The following is a 21911-nucleotide window of genomic DNA, read 5'->3' as shown; positions in this document are numbered from 1 at the left end:
CATTTGATGCTATATAAATGCAGTTCATTTACCATTTATAAGTAATATGCATGATTCTCATTTCACTTTTTAACATGATCTAGCAACCAGGAGATAGTGTATGTAGCAGCAGCTACTGGTTCCTCCCTTTTGTTCAGTCTTCTCTGCATAGGTGAAAGACTGCACGTGTGTCCCATTTGGACTATTGTGTCAACATGGCAGTGCAACATGGGGCCGCTCTCCGCTCCCATGTCGATATGAAAGCCTCATTCCAAACACTGTGACTCTAATTATAAACTAATGAATAGATGGCTTTGCCCCGACTCCTGAACAAGTCCCAGAGATACTTGAACTCCCCTAAGCCAGAGGGGACAATCCACCCTTATCCAACAGAGGACCACGGACTCAGGTTTGGAGATACTGATCCTCATCCCTTTACCTTCACAGTCAGCCTCATATCTGCCCAGTGTACATGAGCGGTCACTGTCTAATTAAGCCAAAGGAATCACATCATTCTGAGATCACCAAATTGGGCACCCTCTAGTTCCTGACTGTGCTTTGTTATCGTGTCCATGAACAGGACTGGTGACAAGTGGCAGCCCTGGTGGTGTCTAACACACTCTTTGGCCCCCTTTTATAAACGTGGGGTTTACCACTACAGTTTGCCAAGCCAGAGGTGCCATCCATGACTTCCATGCAACATTACACAGGCGTGTCTGTGATGCCAGCCCAACATCATCCAGAGAATTCAGCATCTCAGGGTGAATCTTGTCCATTCTCGGCAAGTGACAAAGAGGATTTTTGTTTGTTTGTTTTACTACGTCAGTGACGTCTGCATGGGAGATGGCTCCAGATCTGCCCAAGAGTGACTTGGTCAAGCCAGGTGCAGATAATCCAGATCAAAGCACATCTATAACCAGGGGTACACATAACTGGTATTCATGGTGCTCGTGTGTGCTAAACATCATTGATGCACAGCAGAGGGAAACACTTTTCCTACAGTCTGTCATTGCTTTCCTCTTATGAAGCACTTCCCTTGTGTTTTCTGCTATACATCATTTATTTTAGCATGCACAAGCACCATGAGTACCAGTTGTGTGCACCCCTGTCTATAGCTTTCTACAATAGACCACAAGGTTGATTACAGTTTTTGGGATGCTGAAATGGAGAACACGTGGACTATACACTTAACACAGTGTGAGCAAGAGCTACAAATGGGAGCTAGGACATAATGTTAAAAAAAAAAAGGAAACACGACCACTGTAACAAAAGAGCATTAAAAAGTCTGGGAGACAACAGTGAATCGACAGTGTTTGTGTAAATAGAACTTAAGGAAAATTGGTCGCATTTATAAATCAGTACCTGGCACTCATTCTAAAAGTATACATGCAGTGCATCCAGAAAGTATTCACAGCCTTATTCCAAAATGGATGAAGTTTTTTTTTTTTTCCTCAAAATTCTACACATAATACCCCATAATGACAATTTGAAAAAAGTTTTTTTTTTTTTAAGATTTTTGCAAATTTATTAAAGATAAATAACTAAGAAATCACATGTACATATGCACTCACAACCTTTCCCATGAAGCTCAAAATTGAGCTCAGGTGCATCCTGTTTCAGTTGATTGGACATGATTTGGAAAGGCACACACCTCACCTGTCTACATACGAGGGCTGTCAATAAAGTAACGGTCCTTTTTATTTTTTTCAAAAACTATATGGATTTCATTCATATGTTTTTACGTCAGACATGCTTGAAACCCTCGTGCGCATGCGTGAGTTTTTCCACGCCTGTCGGTGACGTCATTCGCCTGTGAGCACTCCTTGTGGGAGGAGTCGTCCAGCCCCTCGTCGGAATTCCTTTGTCTGAGAAGTTGCTGAGAGACTGGCGCGTTGTTTGATCAAAATTTTTTCTAAACCTGTGAGACACATCGAAGTGGACACGGTTCGAAAAATTAAGCTGGTTTTCAGTGAAAATTTTAACGGCTGATGAGAGATTTTGAGGTGATTCTGTCGCTTTAAGGACTTCCCACAGTGCGAGACGTCGCTCAGCGCTCTCAGCCGCCGTCGTCAGCCTGTTCAAGCTGAAAACCTCCACATTTCAGGCTCTATTGATCCAGGACGTCGTGAGAGAACAGAGAAGTTTCAGAAGAAGTCGGTTTCAGCATTTTATCCAGATATTCCACTGTTAAAGGAGATTTTTTTAATGAAAGACGTGTGGACGGATCCGCGCATCGGGACGCAGCCGACGCGGTGCGGCAGCACAGGAAAAACACCTCCGTGTTGATAACCATTTGTAAAATCCAGGCGGCTTTTGATGGCTTTCAGTGGAGTGAGTATATGAGAAATTGTTTAACAGGCAGGACATGTTCCAACTTGTCCTTAAGGCTTTCAACAGAGGTGTTTTTCCTGTGGCGGAGCGTCGCGGCGGCTGCGTCCCGACGCGCGCCGCACGTCTTTCATTAAAAAAATCTCCTTTAACAGTGGAATATCCGGATAAAATGCTGAAACCGACTTCTTCTGAAACTTCTCTGTTCTCTCACGACGTCCTGGATCAATAGAGCCTGAAATGTGGAGGTTTTCAGCTTGAACAGGCTGACGACGGCGGCTGAGAGCGCTGAGCGACGTCTCGCACCGTGGGAAGTCCTTAAAGCGACAGAATCACCTCAAAATCTCTCATCAGCCGTTAAAATTTTCACAGAAAACCAGCTTAATTTTTCGAACCGTGTCCACTTCGATGTGTCTCACAGGTTTAGAAAAAATTTTGATCAAACGAAGCGCCAGTCTCTCAGCAACTTCTCAGACAAAGGAATTCCGACGAGGGGCTGGACGACTCCTCCCACAAGGAGTGCTCACAGGCAAATGACGTCACCGACAGGCGTGGAAAAACTCACGCATGCGCACGAGGGTTCAAGCATGTCTGACGTAAAAACATATGAATGAAATCCATATAGTTTTTGAAAAAAATAAAAAGGACCGTAACTTTATTGACAGCCCTCGTATAAGGTCCCAAGGTCCCACAGTTGATAGAACATGTCAGTGCACAAACCAAGCATGAAGTCAAAGGAATTGTCTGTACACTTCCAAAACAGGATTGTCTGAAGGCACAAATCTGGGGAAGGATACAGAACCATTTCTGCTGCTTTGAAGGTCCAAATGAGCACAGTGACCTCCATCATCTATAAATGGAAGAAGTTCAGATACAGGACTCTTCCTAGAGCTGGCCGCCTGTCTAAACTGAGCGATCAGGGAGAAGGTGCCTTAGTCAGGGAGGTGACCAAGAACCTGATGGTTACTCTGTCAGAGTTCTGGTATTCCTCTGTGAAGAGAGGAGAACCTTCCAAGCGGACAACCACCTCTGCAGCAATCCACCAATCCGGCCTGTATGGTAGAGTGGCCAGATGGAAGCCAGTCCTTAGTAAAATGCACATGGGAGCCCACCTGGAGACCTAAAGGACTCTCAGACCATGACAAACAAAATTTTGTGGTCTGATGAGACAAAGATTGAGCTCTTTGGCATGAATGCCAGTTGTCATGTTTGGAGGAAACCAGGCACCATCCCTACAGTGAAACATGGTGGTGGCAGCATCATGCTGTGGGGATGTTTTTCAGCGGCAGGAACTGGTCAGGATTGAGGGGGAGATGAATGCAGCAATGCTTATTTCAGTACAAAGAAAAAAGAGAAAAACGTTTCAGTACAAAAAACCTCAAAACAAAACAAAATGGATTTCTGTTAACCCAAGCAACTGAAAGGGTATAGGTAGAAGCAAAAGGTTATAGCCACCTACCCTGTTTACCTCAGTAAATTTTACTCCTCATAACAAAACCAAAAAAATCAGAACAAGCACAAACATTTGAAGATAAACAGTGAACTTATGAATTTCTCATCATAACAAAATAATAATCGCGCACATCACACAATCCAAAAATAATAGTACAAAAACAATAAACTTAATTGTCCATCCTGTAACTAGAAACTGACTAGAGTACAGCATAATTTAATACCCTTGGCACAGTTGTTCCAAATATTCACTCCTTTTACAGAGACACAGACTTTATAGTAGTTCAAGTCCTTGTTTTATCAAATATCAGTATTCCTCTCAAATTATAACTGGAGACCTTAGACATGTTTAGGTAAAAGTTTGTTTTTTGCTTTGTACATAGTTTGTATTGTAATGTAATCAACTAAGTCCATGAATTTCAGAATATTTAGGCAAATAAATTATGGGTTGTTGGCTCACGATGAGATTTATAACTGATAATTCTTAATGCTTTCTTTTGCAATAGAAATATTGAATTGGTATTTGTTTTATATGTGTTTCCCCACACCTAAAGACAGTATATCATATATGGAGCTATTAATGCATAATATAAAGTGATTCATGAATATTGAGGGAGGAAACCTTGGGCTTTGTACAGAATTGCAATGGATTTTGACATTTTGGGTTTAATATCATTTATGTGTGTTTTCCAACTTAATTTATCATCAGTAATAAGAAATTTGGTTTCAGTTACAATTTCAGTTTCAGCATCATGTATTGTTAATCTTCTATTTGAATTCCTGGGCTTATTTCCAAATATAATACAGTTTGTTTTACCAAGATGAAGTGATAGTTTGTTTGAATCAAACAATGCTTCAATTTCTGCCATTCCTTCTCCACCATGTCCAAAAGCTGCCCTGAATGATCTCCACTACAGAACACAGTCATATCACCAGCAAATAAAATACAATTCTGGGACTTAGGAACCAAAGATATATCATGTACAGAGATATCCTGGATGAAATTCAAGAAGACTTGAGGCTGTAACACTGCCAAAGGTGCATCAGCAAAGTATTGAGCAAAGGGTGTGAATACTTACGTACATGTGATTTCTCAGTTTTTTTTATTTGTAATAAAGTTGCAAAAATGTATATATATATATATATATATATATATATATATATATATATATATATATATATATAATTATGGGGTGGTGTGAGAAGACTTTTGAGGGGGAAAAATTAATTTCATCCATTTTGGAATAAGGCTGTAACATAAAATGTGGAAAAAGTGAAGTGCTGTGAATACTTTCTGGATGCACCGTATGGCAGTCATACTTTCTTATGATCATGATAATATGAAAACAAAATTAGATTATCACGTTTTAAGTAGATATCCTAAATAAGTACCACGTCAGTGAAGTGAACATCATTTTTTGATGATTAATATTTCTTAAACCCTGGCAGTTCACATTAATAAATCAGCCACAAAAAACATTAATATTTGGTCTACATAAATGATACTATAAATTAAAGCAGAGCTATCGCTCCATTTATTCAAATCCTAATGTGGTAGTGTGGTTAATTCAGCAACACTGCTGTTTGATTTTATTTCCAAATTAGAGCTGCCACAAATGATTATTTCGATAGTCAACTAGTCAACAATTATTTTTTGCGATTAGTCGACTAGTCGCATCATATGTAAATTTCAGCTTATTGCATTTTATCAATATTGATACCATTATCGATTCTGCTTATCAGTTATCGATTCCCTTATCAATACCTCCTCTGAATTTTCTGTGTGCTACAAGTAGGCTTTTCAGGTTTTCTATGTCAACATTTCATTGAGTTTTAAAGTAAATAAATATGAAATTGGTCACTGGATCCTTGATCTGTGGACATAAATAAACTCTATATGGTGGATCCTTGATCTCTGGACATAGATAGGAAAAAATCTGTTATTTTTATCAAAAGCATTTCCTTTCAGACATTAACGGCATGGATGTCTCTCCATACGTCTTAGCTGAGCTCAGCTGGCTACTGGAGTCTGCAGGTCTGCAGCCATACAGTCTTGGGCTGCTGCACTTCAGCGCAGGATGTCTCATTTTGGGAGGAAAAAAAAACATTTTGATCGATTGCAGTTTATTGTTTGTATTACAACGTTTGGAAAGCGGTGTAATTTTATTTAAATGGTGATTCACTTTGAAGTTATTAATTCAAAACGGACTCTATCTTTCTAACTTGACTCCGTGGCACAGCGTTTGGCGCAACAGAACGGAAGACAATTCTTGTTTCTTTCTCACAACAAGACAGGAGGCCCAGTTATCACTTTAATCTGCACAAAAGTGACTCACGATTGACATATTTAAATGGCTTTGAGAGGGGTTAAGAAGCGGAGTTGCCGCTTGTGAAGAGGAGCGAAGCAAAGATCCAACGAAGCAACGGATCTAAGCACTGCTTCATTGTTTCAAGGTTCAAAGCAAATGACTCGTCGACTACTAAATTAGTTGTAGATGGTATCAATAGTCAACGTAGTCATGACTAGTCGACTAGTTGTGGCAGCCCTATTCAAAATCCAAAGAGATCAAGCAAACATTAAGTGGTGGAGGGTGAGGCGGGGTGCTCATTGCATCATGTGTTTTTGTTTATCATTATTTTCAGATTTGGCAATTATCCATTAGTTAATTTACCAGTAAATATGAATTCTACTAATAATGTTCAACCTTCCATCAATCCATTTTCTAAACCTGCTTATTCCAGTTAAGGGTCACAGTGGAGCCGGGGCGGGGGGTGGGGGGTGCTGGAGCTCATCCCAGTAGTCATTGGGCAAGAGCCAAGGTACACTCTGGACAGGTCTTCAGTCTGTCGCAGGGCATATAGACAGACATACAACTTCACGCTCTACTTTCACCTTTGCATTCATTTTGTTATTGTGGTTCATGTTAGTTTAACAGTGTTGTTGGTGTTATTGATTGATTGTGTTTTTGTCATTCAGCTGGTTAAGTCAGTTTAGTTAAGTGTCATGTTGCTGTTACCATGAGTGAGTTGTCATGTTGCCATTACCATGAGTGGGAAGTGTAGGGCATTTGATGTCTTCTGCCACCCCCTCTGTTTGTGGCTGTGTAAAAATAAAAGCACATGCTTACGGCAGAATGGAGAAAAGACAGAAGGTTTTGCGTGCATGTGTATAACTTCGATCAGGGACAAAATGGGGAGAACTGACGTTGTTTTGTATGCTTATGTATTTTGGGTCATGGATGAACGCCGCCAAAACAGAACATTGATAGGACTAATATTTTTAGAGAAACTATGGGTATTAGCTAACAACAATGGACATTGATAATTACATTCTGGACTCACATGTCACTGCAGCAGGGGCGGTAAATCATCAATATATTAAAAGCATGCCTGTGTGTGGGTGTGCATGCGTGTGTGCGTGCATGATATTATTTATTAAGTTTAATGTAAGTACACAATATAATTGTAAATATGTTTAAAATACATGGAAATACCTATTTCCAGTTAGAAATCAAATGACAAAATAGAAGTAATAATAAAATAAAATAATAATAATTATGATGATGGTGATAAAATAATAATGATAATTAATAATAGTGTGTATATGATAACAAGAACCTAAACAATTTATAACTACATTAAGACAGTAAATTATCATTAAAAAATTACATAATTAACAGGAAATAAAAGGGTTGAGTTTAAAAAAAAAAAAAAAACCTGCTCTAAGGTTCTAAAATCATTCTGGACTCACACACCATTCCAACTCATTATGGAAACTTTGCGTACTTTATTATCACCCTTGAAAAATGTCAGCTACTTATTTTATAAACACTATCCAACCTAGAGCCTGTGGATCCCCACGGGCAACATGCCCTGGCGTTTGGTATAAATGTGTTTCTAAATGTGTGTCGTGGTATTGATAATTGTGATGATGGCTTATCAGTATTATAATCCTTGTTGTTCGTTATAGGCTGTGCATGCTTTTTCTCTTTGCTTTTACTAAAGGTAATACTCTCTGCTGGTACTAAAACTGGTGTGGAAATTTCATTACTCCAACAAGGTGATGTTTTTGAAGTGAAGCAATGACTGGTTTCGTAAAGTGTGATTAAAATTACCAGAAAATGCTTCTCTGATGGCAGATTAGCGCTAAAAATGTTATCATTGTTATCAACATTAAAAAAAACCTGTGTTAGGGTGTTTGCATCTGTTTGCACAACACTGGGTCATGCCAGGTCATATCTTGCTCCACGGAAGGTGTGAAGAGAGGACTAGTGGGAGTTGTGTGGTACCACACACAATAATATTGATTGTAGTCATTCAAAAAAGCTGTGCAATCATAAAAGAAAAGAGCTGACTATGCTACCTGGTCAGCAGACTTTTATTAAGATTTTGCTTTATGGCTTGGAAAATTACAGTGAGGCAAATAAGTATTTGATCCACTATCGATTTTGCAAGTTTTATTACCTACAAAGAATGGAGAGGTCTGTAATTTTTTTTCGTAGGTAAACTTCAACTGTGAGAGACAGAATCTAAAAAAAAATGTAAAAATCACATTGTATGATTTTTAAATAATTAATTTGCATTTTATTGCATGAAATAAGCATTCAAATTTAGGGATTCCATCATCTATAGTCCATAATATAATCAGAAGATTCAGAGAATCTGGACAACTTTCTCCACGTAAGCGGCAAGGCCGAAAACCAACATTGAATGCTCGTGACCTTCGATCCCTCAGGCGGCACAATGTTCAGACTGATAAACTTTATTGTTTTTGTGCAAATATTTGCTCATTTTGAAATGGATGCCTGCAGCACATTTCAAAAAAGTTGGGACAGGGCAACAAAAGACTAGGAAAGTTGATGAATGCTCAAAGAACACCTAATTTAAAACAGGCGAGTGTCATGATTAGGGATGGGTATCGAGAACCGGTTTCTTTCCGGTATCGTTAAGAAATGATTCGATCCACCGACATCAATAACCTTTTTACTTAACGATTCCCTTATCGGTCTTTCAGAGTGGCCGTTGTTTTGGGGGTGCTTGTATGGAAAATTATAATTTCTCTACATTGATTACATACCCTGCAGCAGTCTGTAGTCAACTTTTCTGCAGCGCGGCTTTGCTTTGAACCTTGAACCAATCGAAGCAGTGATTCGCAGATCGAAAGCAGTGCTTCGATCATTGCTTCGTTGATTAATTTTTGAGTCACTTTTGAGTCACTTTTGTGCGGATTAAAGTCACTAACTGGGACTCCTGTCTTGTTGCGAGAAAGAAACGAGAATCGTCGTCCGTTCTGTTCACACAGCTCCAAATGCTGCGCGGCTCTCTGCCGAGTCAAGTTAGAACGATAGAGTCCAGTCAGAATTAATAACTTCAAAGCGAAACACCGTTTTGTTTATTTTTATTTATGTCCAGAGATCAAGGATACAGTGACCAATTTCATATTTATTTACTTTAAGACTCAATGAAATACATAGAAAACCTGTAAAGCCTACTTTTAGTACAAAATTCACAAGAGGTATTGATAAGGGAATCGATAAGGAATCGGATCGATAAGCAGAATCGATAATGGTATCGATATTGATAAAACCTTATCAATACCCATCCCTAGTCATGATTGGGTATAAAAGGAGCATCCCCAAAATTCTCAGCCATTCACAAGCAAAGATGGGGCGAGAATCACCAGTTTGTGAACAATTGCATGAAAAAATAGTCCAACAGTTTAAGAACAATGTTTCTCGATGTTCAATTGCAAGGAATTTAGGGATTCCATCATCTACAGTCCATAATATAATCAGAAGATTCAGAGAATCTGGAAAACTTTCTACACATAAGCGGCAAGGCCAAAAACCAACATTGAACCTTCGATCCCTCAGGCAGCACTGCATTAAAATCCAATATCATTGTCTAAAGGATCTTACCGCATGGGTTCAGGAACACTTCAGAAAACCATTGTCAGTTAACACAGTTCGTCGCTACATCTACAAGTGCAAGTTAAAACTCTACCTTGCAAAGCGCCTTCTCTGGGCCTGAGCTCATTTGAAATGGACAGACGCAAAGTGGAAAAGTGTGCTGTGGTCTGATGAGTCCACATTTCAAATTGTTTTTGGAAAAGATGGACGTCGTGTCCTCCGGACAAAAGAGGACAAAGACCATCCAGATTGTTACGAGCACAAATTACAAAAGACAGCAATCTGTGACCAGTATGGGGTGTGTTAGTGCCCATGGTATGGGCAACTTACACATCTGTGATGGGACCATCAATGCTGAAAGGTACATCCAGGTTTTGGAGCAACACATACTGCCATCCAAGCTACGCCTTTCAGCAAGACAATACCAAGCCCACATTCTGCACGTGTTACAACAGCGTGGCTTCATAGTAAAAGGAGTGTGGGTACTAGACTGACCTGCCTGCAGTCCAGACCTGTCGACCATTGAAAATGGTGGCACATTATGAAGCGCAAAACGGACAACGGAGACCCGGGCTGTGAACAACTGAAGTCACACATCAAGCAAGAATGGGAGAGAATTCACCTACAAAGCTTCAACACTTAGTGTCTGTTATATGGCTGGGGGGGCCTGGCTGCCTTTTGTTTCTGTCCTTGTTTCTCCTTCCAGGTGGCTTGCATTTGGGACTGAGTGGCTGTGTTGCTGAGGTTATCAGGGACCTCACCCTGATCAACTGCGGCTCGTCAGGACTCACAGCTGAGGTGCATCTATATGGATTGGAACATGGTGGCATTTAAGACTGGAGTATACAGTGTGTATTTGCCAGAGACTCGACCTTGTGACCAGACGGGTGAGATCGTCGTCTCGGGAGCCATCTCATCATCAGTGGATGCAGAGACGTCCAGGGTTTGATGCACGGTCTGTGAAAGAGGAGGGGGTGAGGTATCACGCTCGTCAGCACACTTCCTGAGGTACGGTAGATTTTGTGACTAACATTATACAGTCAGTAAATGTGGTGTCCCTCACACCTTTATTATATTGAGCTGTATGTTAGTCATGTATCGGCTTCCACTGCAGTGGAGTTTTGTGAACTGGATGTTCCATGCCTGCAGGTTGGGAAGCTGATTAGTAATCAAGCCAGGAAGTGTTGCTGTTTATGTACACCTTTAAGTGTTCTCTCTGTGTGTAGAGTGTGGACTCACATAATGGTTCCTTCTTTCACAGACTCGGTTTGTTGCGGCCACCTGGGGGGTGTCGGCGGGGTCCTTGGGTCCGAACAGCTTCTGGCTCCGGACCGTTAGCGCTGCTGGGAGCGCACCACGCCAGACCGCACTTTCTTTTGTATATTTTGTATCACTGTTATGTATTAAATTCAGTTAGCCTTTGTACCGTGCTCTGCTTATTCATACTGGGTCCTTCAAACGCTGGTCGGTTCTCCGAGCTGCGTCCGACACTAACAGTGTCCCAGTTCCCAAATGCTTACTTGAGTGTTGTTAGAAGAAAAGGTGATGTAACACAGTGGTAAACATACCACTGTCCCAGCTTTTTTGAAACGTGTTGCAGGCATCCATTTCAAAATGAGCAAATATTTGCACAAAAACAATAAAGTTATCAGTTTGAACACTGAATATCTGTCTTTGTGGTGTATTCAATTGATACAGTTGAAGAGGATTTGCAAATCATTGTATTCTGTTTTTATTTACATTTTACACAATGTCCCAACTTCACTGAATTGGGGTGTAATGTAATACACCAGTCAGCACTGTGGATTTTCCAATCTGGCTGATTTTAAGTATGTCAGCTATTTTGCTGGAAAGCAAGTCCTCCATTAGCAGCAGATGGACTGACATCATAGCAGCAATTCACTCAGACGGCCATCAGACACAGAGGCGGTGCCACACTGTGTCCGATAGAGGACGCGGACAGAATACAAGGTTTTCATTTGTAATGAATCACTCAGGCTGCATTCTAACTTCTGTGACGATATCAGTCATTCACTTTGTCTTAAATCAGTTGTTCCCTGTTTGCAGTTACCTGTTGACCAGTCACAGCTGTTTCCTTTTTCACATGCTTTGATCACATAACACTGGTCAACACAATTTTTCTTGCATGTTGTTTTTCAATGGATTTTGGGTAATTTGGGGCTGCTCAATCTGAATCTGGTGTTAGTTTTTGCCAATCACATCATGTTTTTGAGATATGAAAACATGTTTTTCGTATCAAACACTGAAGCAAAAGCTGCAGTCTCTCGCACCTCTTCTGCACCAAAAACAATATTATCTTCTTCACATTTCAGTAACCTGGTTTAAAAACTAGGCTTTGTAAGCTGCTTTATGCATGATTAGTGACGTCAAACCCATGAGTGAATGAGCCACTTGTGTGTAATCCATCAATAAAGAACATGCAGATGGAAAAAAAAATGTGATGTGATAGAGGAAATTTGATCTTAGTTTCGGATTCAGCACCCAAAATTACCCTAAATCACTTCTCAAAATCCATGCAAGAATTTTTTTTTTTTGACCAGTGTAATCTTATCTTGCAGCAGACACACAGCTGCATTTACAAAACAGTCACACCCATTTTGTTTGGTGTTTGTGGTCATATAGATATTTTATAATTTGTATATTTACATTTTTATTTGGTTTATGTAAAAGTATTATTTGCTAGCACAATCCCTGTGGATAAATCCACTTCAGCTATCTGAAATTCCCCCAATAAAAAAATAAAAATACTTTAAAATATATATTTTATTAACTGTATAAATTAACTGGTGTCCTGTCCAGGGTGTACCCTGCCTCACACCCTATGAATGCTGGGATAGACTCAGGCCCCTGTGACCCTTAATTGGAGTAAGCAAGTATAGAAAACCGATAGCTGGATGGATGTATAAAATTAAATTAATTAAGAATATAAAATCTCCCAAATAACAATAGCTAGCCTTTTTTAGTCATAGTACTTATGAATAAATAAATAAAATATACTTCAGTATGATAACAACCAATACATTTGGATATGATCTTTGGGATTGTTCTTTTTCATTGGAACAGCTGTTGGGACATACCGATAAACATGTTTCAAAGTCCTAAATGATCTATATTGATCCAGTAGCAATTCATAGTTGGTAAATGGTGTCATTGTGTTTGCAGCACAGTTCTTATTTTAGTAAAGTTACAGTCTTTATATAATTATGTTATGTAATTGGTTTTATGCTAGCCTGGCATTAGGTGCCACTGCCAACACCTTTACATCACACCTAACGTTGGTGTGAGCCGCATGCCTCCATTGAGCAATGAGATTTGTAATGCGCTTAAAAAGTACATACTTGTGGTGGCTGAGGACCTGAGTGAAGTCAGTGTCTTAAAACAGTGATTATGCCCTCCACGAGGGGGAGAGCATATACTCGTTGGTTTCCCTTCCATCCCTCTGTCCGTCACACAGCTTGTGAATGTGATAGCTTGAGAACAAATGGCAGCAGTCTCACTAAATGTGGTGTATATGTGCCTCTTGTGAGGATCTTCGATGTGTTTGCATGTCAGTTGGCCCAACCTACTTTTCAAGGTCACAGAGACCAATTTAGGAAATTCCTTGTGAATGTGATAACTTGACAACAAACAACAGCAAGTTCACTAAATGCGGTACATAGATGACTGATGTGATGACCTGACATGAGTTTGCATATGGCTGACCTTGAACAACATTTCAAGGTCAGAGGTCAGCTAAGAAAATTCTTGCGGAACCTCACTAACTTCAACCATTATTAAATTTGTGGACCAGAACTGGAAAAATACCTACTTACTCCAGTTTGATTTACTGTTTGATGATCAAATGTGTTTATATTATCATGAGTCATACAGTTGTATGCAAAAGTTTGGGCACCCCTGATAATTTTCATGTTTTTCCTTTATAAATCATTGGTTGTCTGCGATCAGAATTTCAGTTAAATATAGTCATATAACAGATGAACACACTGATATTGAGAAATGAAATGAAGTTTCTAGTATTTACAGAAAGTGTGCAATAATTATTTAAACAAAATTGGGTAGGTACATAAATTTGGGCACCCTTGTCATTTTATTAATGTGAATACATTTAGCACTAATTATTGGAACATAAAATTGGTTTGGTAAGCTCAGTGACCCTTGACCTCCTTACACAGGTGAATCCAATCATGAGAAAGGGTATTTAAGATGGTCATTTGTAAATGTTTCCCCTCTTTGCATCTCTTCTAATGAGTGGTAACATGGAAGCCTCTAAACAACTCTCAAATGACCTGAAAACAAAGATTGTTCAACATCATGGTTTAGGGGAAGGATTTACCTCAGTTATTAAGAAATACAAACAGTGTGGTACTGTATGGTTTAGGGAAAGTCAACAACAGCATCTTTACAAAACACATTCACTTGAAGCAGAGTAACGCTGGACAGCAGGGCAGTGAGCACAAGATAATCTGGCAGAACGTGAATGCAAAGCTTGTGATATATGTACTGCAGGTGTTTGAAGATGAAGAGTTGGCAAGTAAGTGAGCCCAGCAGGATGGAAAGTGAGTTGGGGTGCAGCAAATATGATTATGGACAGAGATAAACCTCAGGCAGCAAATTAGTGAGAGGAGTAACCGCACTGAAAGAAAGTTAAATACAAGTAAGCCACTGACCAAATGTGACACCACCACCTTTATATTTTGGGAACATAAAAACTCTTGTATGTGTGGCATACACAAGATTTGGGGCTTCAGGGGAATTTTGCACACGCTGGCACACACACACACACACACACACACACACCCGATAGGGAGATTACACGGGAGAGCTCAGACTTTAAGTAATCTTGCTCCAGACTGCAGTTGGAGCAAGAATGGTCCAGAGGGGAAGCGCTGTTTAATTTTCAGATTCATCTTCAAAATGTAACACATACGAGGTCTATTAGAAAAGTATCCGACCTTATTATTTTTTTCAAAAACCATATGGATTTGAATCACGTGTGATTGCGTCAGACAAGCTTGAACCCTTGTGCGCATGCGTGAGTTTTTCCATGCCTGTCGGTTGCGTCATTCGCCTGTGAGCAGGCTTTGAGTGAGGAGTGGTCCACCCCCTCGGCGGATTTTTATTGCCAGGAAATAGCGGAATGATTTGGGCTTTTTTTCCATCAGAATTTTTTCAGAAACTGTTAGAGACTGGCAGCTGGAAACCATTAGAAAAATTTATCTGGCTTTCGGTGAAAATGTTACGGGCTTGGTAGAGAATAAGGAGTGTTACTGTCGCTTTAAGGACAGCCCCCAGCGGCTGTGGGGCGCGCCGCGCTCCGAAGCTGCCATCGACAGGCTGAATGACCATTTCATTTCTAAACGGATGGCTGTCTGGATCCGTGACCATCGTGTGCCATTTCTCTGGTTATCACAAGAGCTGGACATCAACCATTTTCCCGGCAGATTTCACTTTTACAAGAGATTTATGTTCAAATCCAAATGGTTTTTGAAAAAAATGACAAGGTCGGATACTTTTCTAATAGACCTCGTACATCTTCAATCACTTATCCAAGATTGGGTCACGGGGGGCTGGATCCTATCACAGCAATCATAGGGCATGAGGCAGTGTACACCCTGGACAGGATGCGAGTCTGTTGCAGGGCCACAAATAGACAAACAAACACATTCACACCTGCATGCACACCTACAGACATTTAAAGTTTCCAATCCACCTAACCTGCATGTCTTTGGATTGTGGAGGAAGCCGGAGCACCCGGAGGGAACCCATACAAACACGGGGAGAACATGCAAACGCCACACAGAAAGGCCACAAGTGGAAATCGATCCCATGACCTTCTCCGCTGTGAGGCTAATCACTGTGCCACCATGCTGTGCAAAATGTAACAGTTGATCATAATTTTTTCATGCAAATCTCCATGGATTTCTTACTATTGTGACGTGAACTTCATGGTCTAGATTACGAATGAATATATATACAGTGATGTGAAAAGGTTTGTGCACACTGAAGCATTTACATGCTTGAAATTCTTTATGACATCAAAAAAAAGTGTTTATGTTAAAATTTCTAAAATGAGGCCCTTTATACTCACAGTAAAAAGTAATCTCTACATCATGAATTAAAATAAATAAAAGTCAAAAACCCCAAACCATCACTTTTATGTTAAGTTTTCTTCAGACAAATCAAAGAATGGATACATGAACATTTCCAAGACTCTGATTATGTCTTGGTGTTATTACTGTTGCCTCACAGCAAAAAGGTTGTGCGATCACTTTTCACTTGGTCTTTTCTGTGTGGAGTTTGCATGTTCTCCCTGTGTTTGTGTGGGTTCTCTCTGGGTGCTCCAGCTTCCAAAGACATGCAGAGTAGGTGAACTGGTGAATTGTCCATAGGTGTGCATTTGTGTGAATGTGTTAGTCTGTCTATATGTGGCCCTGCGACAGACTGGTATCCTGTATATGGTGTACTCTACCTCACGCCCAATGACTGCTGAGATAGGCTCCAGCTCCCTCCTTCCCCCCGTGACCCTTGATTATGGGTGGGTATAGAAAATAAATGAATGAATGATTATGTCTTCCATTTCATTTACCTCAGTTATTAAGAAATACAAACAGTGTGGTACTGTATGATAAATCTGTCCAGAGGCAGCAGTTCCCAAACAGTAAGTTACTGTGCAAGAAGGTGAGGAAAGCCACTAAAGCCCCGGTCACATGGCACTAATGAAGGACACCAAAGCCAAAACAAAACAAGAAATCTGGACTTACGTTGACTTTCGAAGACATCATTTAACCGTCGTCCACCTTCGTCCCTGTAGCTAGCGCTTCATCAGCTACAGGGACCGGCAGGTGTCAGCCAAATTCCAGCTGACATGCACTTAGAAAATTGCTTTGGGGGAAGGAGCCAGGGCTTGTGGAAGGTGGAGTGATAAACTAACATGCTTTTCCATGTTGTACCTGCAACATCATTATTATGTTGCAGGGACAATAGCAAGTGTGTGTGCTTGCTGTCCTCACGTGGAAATGCATAAAAACATATATCACCTTTGCAGTGGGCTGGAGAAACGGACTCTCAGTTCATGTGGACACGCAGCAAGCGATCTGAATGTTACATCTGTGTGACAGGACACATGTGCGGGCCTGGCCCGACACTCATGTCCTGTGAGCGGTGCAGGGCTATATGACCAGTCAGCAGTGCAACAAATACGCCACTTTCAGTAATGTATCAGCAGAAATACGCCGTAACAAACACCATTTGGTCAGTTATCATGGCGCTTTTTTCTCTTAAAAAAAAAAAAAAAGTTTATCTGCTTGTTGATTTTAGCCATTTAGCTCCTGTTATAAGACAGTGATTGTAGTGCAGTGGTAATGTTTCCGTCTGAGAATCAAAGCTTTTGTAAATTGCAGGTTCAAATCGAGTGAGTGCATTTTTTTAATTAACCAGGGTTATTTAACTGCGGTGTTCTGTATTTCATCCCCTTTTATTTATTATTTAGATCAACCCAGTGATATTCACTAATTGTAAAGCTGTTTTTTATTTTATTGCTCTCCACATCAGCGGCATGATGTTGGTGCACCATGTCCCAGCTGTTCACACTGTGTTCCTGCTCGCACGACACCGTCGCGTGCATGACACCATCACGTGCACGACACCGTCACAGCAGGCTCGTTCATGCCTGCCCATCAGCTCAATGTTTTCTTGGTTCACTCATACAAGCTGTTCTGCCGTGATTTGCCCTGATTTGTACTTATTCGTACTATGTGCGAAGAGGCCCTTAGTTTTGGTTTTGCTTCGTTCTTTTATGCGCTCTGGACTCGCAGGCTTTTCGGTGATGGGAGAAGTGCAGGCTCATTCGTCCACTTTTTCTTGATGATTTGTGACTTGTTTTCCCCTTCATTCAACTATCACCGTGTGACCGGGCCCTAAGACACACATGACAACCCTGAAGATGTTATCAACATCTGTGTCTGTGATTGGGAAATTGTACAAAGTGCAAGTTTTGCATTTTGCAACATCACTCACAGCTACATAGCAGAGAACAATTTTCATACAACCAATCAGATCAGGCTTCCATGTCTCATGTTCCTTTTGGCAAACTGTAGCTGAACTTTTGATTCTTCTTTTTAAGAAAATCCTTCTATATACCATTTCATGATGAACCTGGATTATGTTTCACTGTTTAAAGGGCATCATTTGGTAAATTTTAATATGAAAGTCTTTATCGCATGACTGCATATGAGAAGAGATTTTTTTTTTATATATATGTACAGTACATATATAGCTAGAGAGCGAGCGAGCGCTGTTTGGCAGATGACATTAGGTTAAATCTATCCCAGCATGCCTTAATCCAGCCACTATGCCCTGTTATCGAAGTGGGTGTCATCACTGATATATTACTGGATCATATCTGACCAGTCGTTCTCACTCTGTCTTGTTTTTGGAATTACCTTTCATTGCTATGCTGATGGTACTCAGTTGTACCTGCTGATAACTACCGGTAATCTCATACACATAAAGTCCTTAGAGGATTGCCTGGCATCAGTGAAAAGCTGGATGTCCAGCAGTTTCTTACTTTTAAACTCAGACAAGACCGAATTGATGGTTCTTGGTCCAGCAAGACATCAGCATCAGTTTGATCAGTTAATGCTTATCCTAGACTCATGTGTCATACATCACACTGACAAAGTGAGGAAACTTGGGGTTCAAAATGCTGCTGCCAGACTCTTGACAGGAAGTAGAAAGTTTGACCATATTAAACCTATTTTGACATCTCTTCACTGGCTTCCTGTCTCTGTGAGGTCAGATTTTAAGGCTCTGCTATTAACCTGTAAAATTATTCACGGACTAACCCCTCCCTAATTAGCTGACCTAATCAAACCCTATGTACCGGCCCGGGATCTGCGTTCTGAGGGTGCAGGACTACTTTGTGTCCTTAGGGTGTATAAAAAGTCTGTGGGCCACAGAGCCTTCTCTTACCATGCACCTGTTTTTTGGAATGATCTCCATGCATCAATAAAACAGTCAATTTCTGTAGAGACTTTCAAGTCAAGACTTAGACGCATCTATTCTCCCTCTCGTATGGCTAGCATACTAGTATGGTACTGTGCTTCTTATCCCTTTAAAGTCATTTAATTTGCAACGGAACAGGTCTCAACCTCAACTTTATCTAAATTCTGGCTCTGTTAGGGAAGCTTAGGGCTAGCGGCCGGCATTACCCTTAGAAATTTCTCTGTTTTCCTGTTGATTTACTGCTGATGAATTATACCTTAGGTGAAGTTTTTTTTCCAGCTGACTGATTCTGCTCTTTTTCTCTCCGTCCGAGGTATGGACGACGTCGCATGGAATTGCAGGATTGACAGATCCAATCCACAAGGGGCCAGATTGATTGTGAGATACAAGGCCTGACACAGGTGCTGCATGCTGCAGTCTGCATTCGGGGGTCACTCTGATGCTGGGACAGGCCCACTGACAACGTGAGGAATGCTGGATGACTCCTGCCTGTGGTGGTGATGCCTGAGTGGACTTCTCATCTTCTTTATATTATGTTTTTTGATTTCCTGTTTTCTGTTTCTTCTGGTTTGCAAAACTTTGCAAAACCTTGTAATTGTTAGACTGGCCTAAGCAGTGGGTCACCCCTTTGAATCTGGTGTGCTTGTGGTTTCTTCCTCAATATCATCAGAGGAAGTTATTCCTTACCACTTTCGCCTGTGTACTTGCTCTAGGGATTGATAAGGTTAGACCTTACTTGTGTGAAGCACCTTGAGTAAGCTATTGTTGTGATTTATTGCTGTAAAAACAAAAAATCAAATTAAATGATCATTATTATTATTTTATTGTCACTTCTATTTTGTCATTTGATTTTTAAATGGACCACAATGGAAATAAGTGTTTTCACATTTTTGTGAAAAAATGTCACCTCTCCCCAGTTTGTCCATGATCAAAGTTATATGCATGCACGCACCCATGCATGCATGCACCCACCCCTGCATGCATGCATGCACATAGACCTTTTTGTCTTTTCTGCATTCTTCATCAAGCAGGTGCTTCTGTTTTTACACACCCACCAACGGAGACGGTGGCCAAAGACATCAAACACAATGCAGTTTTCTCTCATGGTAACAGCAACATGACACTTAACTAAACTGATTCAACCAATTGAGCTACAAAAACACAATGAATCAATAATACTAACAACATTAAACAAACATGAACCACGAAAACAACATTTAAAACTCCAAAACCCTGAACTTCCATGCAGCACAATATCCATTGTTCTATGTTGTTAGCTAATATCATTAATTTTTCCAAAAATGCAACCCCAGTTCCAATGAAGTTGGGACGTTGTGTAAAATGTAAATAAAAACAGAATACAATGATTTGCAAATCCTCTTCAACCTATATTCAATTGAATACAGCACATATTTGTGCAAATATTTGCTCATTTTGAAATGGATGCCTGCAACATGTTTCAAAAAAGCTGGGACAGTGGTATGTTTACCACTGTGTTACATCACCTTTCCTTCTAACGACGCTCAGTAAGTGTTTGGGAACTGAGGACACTAATTGTTGAAACTTTGTAGGTGGAATTCTTTCCCATTCTTGCTTGACAGACAGTCCAGGGTCTCCGTTGTTATATTTTGTGCTTCATAATGCACCACACATTTCAGGCATTGACATTAAGCTTTTTAGTGTAGTTATCCATAGGACAAGTGACCCTGGCAATTTACTTGTCCTATAGGAAAAGCTGGTTGTCCAGACAACCCGTGAGTGAGATTCAAATTAAATATTTATCACATATACTTCTGCTCTGATTTGTCACTTAATAAAAACCTGTCATACTTCTTTTGTTTGTAAGTACTTTAACTTTAATATTCCAACATAAGAATTGCAGCTGAAATAGAAAAATCATTACATTTCAACATTTTCTGGGACTGAGATTCAGATTAAATATTTATCACATCTACTTTGCTGTGACATTTCACTTCATGAAGGAGTTAATACTGTCACTCTCCTGTGTGGGTGGTTAAAGTTTTGCAATTTTATTTCAGAAGATGTGGCAACAGAAACAGTTCATCTGTGGTAATACAGGGAGGCACTTATTGCCTTAATCCAAATTAAAAAATAAAACGTCACTAAAAGACACAAAAGCTAAAAATGAATGTGTGGCCTGTGGTCTTATAGTTTTTCAAAATGTGGTAGTGATGGACACGTAATGATCCTGACATTTACTTTGTCTTCTATTTCTGTAACTGCAGACTGTATGAAGCCAACATATTTCATGTTTTGTGAGATCAGCTTTATTTTTATTTATTTTTGTTAATATATATCCATTCCTACAATTGAGGCCTGCAGCATTTTCCAAGACAAAAAAAGGTTGGGACAGGGCAGTTTATTGTTAATGGAAGAATTAGTTAATATTTACAGCCAGTTTTCTTGGGAAATGTCAGGGGATGAATACATGAACATTTCCAACTCACTGAATATTTATTAGACTTGATTTACGTCAATCATTCAGAAATACAAACAGTGTGGTACTTTATGGTAAATCTGTGTCAGGTAGGCAGTTCTCAAAAACTAAATGTCCATGCTGGAAGACAAGTGAGGGAAGCCACCAAGACACAACTTTGGAAGAATGTTTGGCTTCTGTGGGTGTGAGTGGAGAAACTGGGAATATAACAATTTATTTTCATCTTCATTTTACATACAGTCCCTACTTTTTTTCATTTGTGGTTGTTTCTGTTCCATTTCTGAAATTAAAGAACTGCTATAAGGAAAAGTGTTAACATTTTATTGTTTTGTAAAACTTTTTAGTAGAACAAACACAAAAACCAAACTCTTATAAAGAAGGAAAAAATACACAAACATGCAGGAAAAACTGAACAATGCAGACTGATTTGACTCGTGATTTTTGAAAATAATGAGCGGTAACTTACTTTGAAATAAATGAAATGCAGAGCTGCAGCCTAATAATTTTGAAAAATAAAAAGCAGCTTGTATTTTTATTCTGACTATAGAGTTCATTTCCTCTTTTTTCTCCTCCTCAGTCACATTTTGTGCTTGAACATTAAACAACTACATTAAGTCATCTAAAATAAATATCTTTGAGTTCTCAGCTGATTTATGTGATTTCTGCTTCTGAACATCACTGCAGAGTTTCTACACATCAGGTTTTTTTTTTAAACACGTGTGTGATTTTTATTCTGTTCATTCATATACTCTCATTTTAAG

At 39.8% G+C, this 21911-nt stretch overlaps 1 protein-coding gene across 1 annotated transcript in view; it reads left to right on the top strand.

Annotated features, from left to right (window-relative positions):
* Positions 1–21911, top strand: part of LOC117513884 (rho guanine nucleotide exchange factor 7-like) — a 139350-nt gene that overhangs the window by 2690 nt on the left and 114749 nt on the right.

Source organism: Thalassophryne amazonica, chromosome 1 (assembly GCF_902500255.1).
Source record: "Thalassophryne amazonica chromosome 1, fThaAma1.1, whole genome shotgun sequence".
Classification (NCBI taxonomy): Eukaryota; Metazoa; Chordata; class Actinopteri; order Batrachoidiformes; family Batrachoididae; genus Thalassophryne; species Thalassophryne amazonica.
Note: the sequence above shows the minus strand (reverse complement) of the source record. Positions and strands in the feature narration are given on the sequence as shown.